Genomic DNA, 7,330 nt, shown 5'->3' with positions numbered 1-7,330 from the left:
TTCTCTGCATTTATTTTTGCAATACTGTTCGAACAAGCAACAAAATTTGAATTTTCCTCATCAATATTTTTGTTCTCACCATGTTAATGGAGAAAATTCAATGATTTGATACATCATCTCAATGACTTAACCTATTCAGAAATATATACATTGGATATGTTGGTGGTCCTATAACTTGTTCTATATCAGATTCCTGATGACGACAGTCTATTAGTCGTCTATTTGCGCCGAGAAGAGTTGTGCATTTGTGTTGTTGGGGAACAAACAACACGAAGAGAAATAATGATAGCCATTGAAAAATTATACACTATGTGTACCTGTTTAGTTTAGATCTAACAAAATCTAAGGACGATTGTAACTATTCAATATATTAGAGCCATAAGAAAAAAAAGCGATGTATTTCCAACATGAGTACCTAGTTACAGGAAATGCTATTAGGTATTACATAGTATATATGAAATAAATATTAAAGATAATGGAATATAGAAATGTATAAACGTAAATTCTAAAACAAAGTAAATATAAAATATTCATATACGTAGAATTTCAAAAGAGGAATGGAAAATTGAGTATATAATATTAAAAGTTACAAATCATGCAATGTAGTAGTACTGACAAAAAGATTATTTATAGTATTATTAAAAGTGAGTGTGGATACATGATATAACGGCGTTCAGAGAGTCGAAATGAATATCGCAATGGTCACAGATTTTATTGAAGCTGATGCACATAAAATTCAATGGTGATAGTAGCATAACATTGGTGCTTCCCAATAGAACTTCAGATTGTGTCAACTTTCACTTCTTGGTACTAAGAAATTGATCTCGGGTAAAAGAACCGTACTGTCAATATTGTTGTTAAGTAATTTATGCAGGAACTTTATACCAAGGATAACTTTCCTATTTTCCAAACATGTCATTTCAAATCGTGTTAACAAAATGTTATGATCGATGCCTCTCGTGGGATATTGTCCATCAACTTTTAGACATAAGTATTTTAGGAACTTTCTCTGCACGCTTTCAATTGATGTTTTCTGATAGTCGTAAACTGGATTCCATAACACAGAGCCATACTCTAACTTATATTTGGCATACGCAAAGTATAGCAATTTTGAGGTGGCAATACTTTTGAAGTTTTGCCATTTCTGTAAATGAAACCAAGCTTGCTATTTGCATCAGCAGTCGTATCCCTTATATGTGTTGTAAATGTTAATTTATTGTCATATGTAATACGATATTTTATCTCGTGTACGCGGTTGTTTGTATTTTTGTTGATTGAATAATCGTACATTAAAGTTTGCTTTTTTGTTGTGAAGTAAGGAATACAAAAAAATTGTGACAAATAAAATTTCCGATTATTATATCCAGATGGGACAACTTTCTTTTACCTACTTCTGAAGACTCAGGACGTACATACTCCTCCTTGAATGTCATCTGGGTTACTGAAAATAAATATGATATTCTGTGATTTATTTAGATTAGTTATACATATACAATTATTGATCTTTCAAACTCATGATTGGTATTTTTGAAATTTTTTTGATTTCAAACTTTTGTGATTTTATTGACAGCTTCATTGAACCGCATTACCAAAAAAGAACTGCATTATACTTATCATTATAATAAATTCAATTTTCCACAGCGATTTCATATCATGTTTTCTTGTTTTTTGGGATCACTAGAAAGTTCAATTAGGTCCCAAGAATACGAATCAATGCCCTAATTTCGACGACGATGAAATTGATGTTGATATTGAACAAATATAAAAAAGTATCACTGCTTCCAAAAATTAGTTATCCTAAGTTGAAGACATTTTTCACAAGCCGGCAACAGTGTGACGTTCAAGGTACCACCTGATACATAGAAATAAACAATGAATCACCAGGACCGCATTCAAAAATTTATGTACGCCTAGAAATATTCTGTTGGTACGATTGAATAATATTATACTTTAGGACTATGCTTTCAGTTGCTGACGATCAAATTTGATTTTGAATGAAAGTTAGTAGAACTGATAGATATGCTGATGAAGTCATCAAATTAAAATATTTCTTTGGAATATTTTTATCCGAGTTCATTTTATTTAAAGATTACATTTTGAAGCACTCCTACTTTCTCTTGTACAATTAGGCTGGATCAGTAGCGCAGCCATGAGGGAGGGCTATCGGACTGCAGCCCAACTCCTCTGGAGACATGAAAATAAATGTTTCAAATAAATAATATAATTCATTGACTAGATTTCACTTTCACTATCTCGGAAATGATAAAACTTACAAGTTTGGTTGAATTAGACTAGCGTTGCCTATTCAGGAATGAAGACATTCGCAAAAAAATTGAAATAAAAATATCTGGATCGGATTGTCACGTGTGTAAAAAGTGGATCATCTATGACAAAAACAAACGTTCAGGATAGTGGCTGGACACCGATGAGCCACCCAGGCACTTCTCAGAGGTGAAAACCCACCAAAAAAGACCATGGTTATCGTATGGTGGTCAGCGGCTGATGTGATTCACTATAACTTTCTGTAACCGGGCCAAAACATCACAGCCGAGTCCTATTATGAGAAAATCGACGAAATATACCGAAAATTGCGTCAGCAGCAGCCGACACTGGTCAACAGAAAAGGTCCGACAACGCCTGCCAGACCGTTTCACAAATCACTGTTCGAAAATTAAACGAATTGAGTCTCGACATTTGCCTCCCCACCATACTCCTAACCATACGCCAACCGACTACCATCTTTTTACGCAACGTCCTTCGTCGACTTCATCAAATCCCAGGCACTTAATTTCTGTGCTGACGGAATTATTCGAATTGTGTTATGTTGATAAGAGTGCACTGATTCAAATGACGTTTATTTTGATTAAATTGAATAAGTATTCACTGATACATTACAGTTTGAAGTAGCCTCACAAAAACGGACAAACCTTTTGGAAAAAGCTAATATTTATATTATTCACATATAGTCAGTGGGCATACCTGAAGACTGGATATGATTCAAATCATCTAAAGGAACAATTCCAGATAGTATCTTGTTTACCAGGTGGCGCGATGACAAACATGTGGTTTGTTGTTCGCTCCAGCTTAGTTCGAGGAATGATACACTGAAAAGAATTCGAATTTCAATTATGGAATATCATCGACTCTATGTTGATGACGGCAACTACTCTGTACTGATGAGAAGTCAAATAGCCCGAAGCCGAGCTGCAAGTTGCCCGTTCAACAATTGAAGATCGATTCCGGCAGTTGTATCGAAAACAGCATATGCAAGAAATACTTCAGTAGAGATTCCTGCACTGACACGTGTCAGATATAATCCAACGCCCTTCATGGTATTAACTAGGGGAGTAGTTGGTTTTTGATAGGTGTCAGTCCATCAACCTAAAGTGTAGGGAGTTGGGACTGGCCTGAACGAATTGTTTCTTTAGATGATCTGATATTTATAGCCTTAAAAATACTGGAGGAATCTTGTTTTCTTTCTTTCTGCTGATGATACAGCTGTAATTTTCATGGGTGACACATGGAACATAACGTTCAAAGAAGCCAAAAAAGGAATGAACATTTTCTAGCCTACTAAGTCTCAATGTTGATAAAACAACATTTACAGCTTGTACATCAAGTAGCAGAGATCAGCCGGGAATGGATACATTTTTCGTACACACTAATGCTTGTACAGGCCTATACAAGAGTTTATGCCCTTATTAACATAAAACAGCACATTCTTTGGAACACTTAAGAGTAATACTACACTAATACCTACGTTGGTACCTAAAGGCACATCGAATTCATAGTAAACAGACTTCGTGAGCTAATATATAAACTTGATCAACTCAGCTAGTATATAAATGGTATCAACTCAGTGAAGACCTTATTGAAAAAATTTAAGATATTCCACCGAAATTGTATGGGAAGATCTTCCGATGAAGTATCTATATATATTCCAAATAAAATAATTACCAATGACGTCACTAAATCAGTGACGTAATATCTTCAAAAGTAACATAAAAAATGAAAATGAATTACATTGCTTGAGAAATGGGGAATGTGTTCTTTATTTTAGCCGCCCACTTTGTAAAACGACCTCTCAAAAGTCTGTGTGATTTTTTGATCCTAAACAATATAATGTACTCCCAATGTATTGAGAACTGTTGAATAACGGTTTTCAATGTATTATGAAATGATATCGTGGAGAAATGTATGTATGAATACAAACATATCTTGTCAGACATCCCATGATTCTCTCTCTTGACACACCCCTCCCACACACTTATACCCGTATTTTATATATTATAAATCAGTTATATGTTTACTGTTTACTTTTCAAAAAACCACCCGAAAAGGAATCGGGTTCGGATGGACAAGCATTCAGTTGCTATTGTACATTCGGTATTGTCTGAGGGTGAAAGAATTTCAAGAATGCAAACATGCCGGTAACTCAAAGAAAGCAACATAGTCGTCTCAAGCAAATTACACTGCAATTTATCCACGAAGTCACTGAGATATTTCCACCCGCTATGCCTCTTGAGGGCGTCACTAAGGAGCCATTAAAATAGTTACGACAAAGAACGTCAAAAGAGGCGGCCGACGCTGTTTATCATATTGTGTTAAATATAGTATTAATAGGAGTGGGACTGGGTATATTATTATGAATTTTCCATTAATATATTCTGAATGATACGAAGATAATTGGAATATCGTGAAAACTAATTGTGTTTAAATAATTCATTTAGAGTTGGACAATTTACAATTGAAATAAATTTTTTATTTAGGATTGTTACCTTCTACAGATCTGTGGAATAATCAGTATAATAAATTTAATAATAAATACAAATGTGTGGAAAGGGTAAAAAATTACTGCATTTGATAAATTAGTTTAAAAAAATTAAAATTTGTCAGTAACTTGAATTTATGAAATTTTGCATATAAAAATGAATATGTATCATGTATATGTGACGTTTTAAAAATTATCCATTTTCTTTATCCAGCCTATTTGAATCAAAATTTTATAATTTGTAGTTATCATATTGAAATATGGTTCGTCTTTTGATGTTAATCTAGTTGATATCAGTATTATTGACACTGATTATATTAAATTGATTGTAGGTTAGATAATGAAGATGGATAAAGTATTCGAAACGTCACCAGATAATTATACACACAGAATAGGTTTCCGCGGTTAGAGATTTGAACATCCGAATTTTGAGTTGAACTGAGCATTGTTCGACCTTTCCGCTTCGACATTGAAGCCATTTTGAAGAAGTAGAAAAGTGTGGCTGTACCGAGAGACACACTTTGAGATTTTGATGTTCTGGTCTTGCCAGAACATCAAACATCAAAACATCAAACATCAAAACTTTCGAGGCGGTATGACCCTCATTGATCCATGTTTCATCCAAATAAAAAGTAGATTTACCCAATGTTCCGGCTTCCTTCATTTCTCTCAAATAGTTTCTTCTCCGTTCTATAATCTCTGATTTTTTTATTAACATGTTCTTTCTATCTTGTTTTCCAAAAGTGAAGTTCAGCTCTTGTGATATTTTTCATTATCTAGTTCTTCTTATATCAGAAAAAAACGCTCTTCACGAATAACTGACAAAACTTTATTTAATGTAGGTATTTTGTTTTTTATGTGAAAAGAGTGTACTGTTCCCGAACCCCTAGCTTCCATGTTGTGAAGCTTTTTATTCAACGTGCTCTCAAAGTAAACTGAAGAATATCACGAAGACTAAGACCAACGCCTCTGCCATGGCTTTTAAACTCCCAACAAAAAGTAATGTAGTATTTTTTTCTATGGAAAAAGCTAAGTCGGTCCTATTGATGGGTGCGGTGTATCTATTGATGGTATAATTTTTATACCGCCTTCAAAAAAACAATGTTTTTTCAATCCTCTTCAACTAAATACTTATTTGTTGGAAAATGTCTTGGTTACCACTGAAGATATTTTTCGAGAGTGAATTTTGAATATTCATTTATCCAATTCGTTGAGAGTTAATGATTTGAATGCATATATATGTATATATATATATATATATATATATATATATATATATATATATATATATATATATATATATATCTATATATCTATATATATATATATATATATATATATATATATATATATATATATATATATATATATATATATATATATATATATATTAACAAAAAACTAAATAAACAGTAAATGAAGAACCGATAACTAATTATAAATAAAAATAGATTTCACATACTTTTCAAATCTAAGGAAAGGTAACCTCAGTTTTTCAATATCATTGCAATGAGTATTGAAGGATCTGACAATTCTGCATAAAGAAGAGTTTTTTCCTGAATTGGTTTTTCTGAATGGGGTTGCAAAGAGATCATGGTTTCGCAAGTCTATGCAAGGTGCATTCAATGAAATTTTTGTTATCAACGTAGGACAATAGACACGTTTATTGAATAATTTGAACAGCATTAATATATCTGACATTTTTCTTCTATCTGTAAGAGACAACAAACAATACTTTTTGTAAACTGGACGGAAATTTCCATTGATTATAGAAATGTCAGTTTTACGCGCCAATTGTTTGACGAATTTATTTTGAACACTTTCAATTCTCTGTTGGTAAATCGAATATTCTGGACTCCAAACGACAGATGCAAAGTTCAAATGACTATATACATAAGAGTAATATAGATTAAGAAAAGTTTTTGCATTTCTGAAATGTCTTGTATTTCCTATAATGAAACCCAATAAACGATTACACATATTAACGGTCTTGTGACATTTATCGATATTTAAATATAGGCTACTATTGCCACAGATTTGTGCAAATGCTTCAAGATCATTTTGTAATCTCTCGCAGTGCTGGATTTCTTTGGTGGTTCGATAAATCTTGAGGTCATCGGCATATAACAAAAAATAGGAATGTTGAAATACTTCAACAATATTGTTAATATAACTGACTCCCCTGTGGTACACTTGATGTAACCACAAAAGGTTCTGACTGGTAACCGTTAACATCCACAACTTGATGCCTTCCTGTAGTGTATGACGATATCCACACCAGAAGATGCTGATCTATCCCGATCTCCGCGAGTCTTTCAATGATCAAGTTGTGACTTATTTTATCGAAAGCCTTGCTAAAATCCGTATAGATCACATCCACTTGCATCTGATCATCCATACTCTCTAACACATAATCTGTAAACTCGATTAAATTAGTATCGATAAATCTACAGGGGAAAAATTGTACTATTATTTTATTTTGTGTATGATCTAAAATAATTCTATGCATAATTTTTTCAAACAATTTTCCGGGAATGCATAGTTTGCTGATAGGTCTAT

This window comes from Leptinotarsa decemlineata, unplaced genomic scaffold (assembly GCF_025532065.1).
Source record: "Leptinotarsa decemlineata unplaced genomic scaffold, Ldec_3_MD MMD2_tig00026307_RagTag_RagTag, whole genome shotgun sequence".
NCBI lineage: Eukaryota > Metazoa > Arthropoda > Insecta > Coleoptera > Chrysomelidae > Leptinotarsa > Leptinotarsa decemlineata.
The sequence above is the reverse complement of the archived record's forward strand: the minus strand, read 5'-3'. Positions refer to the sequence as shown.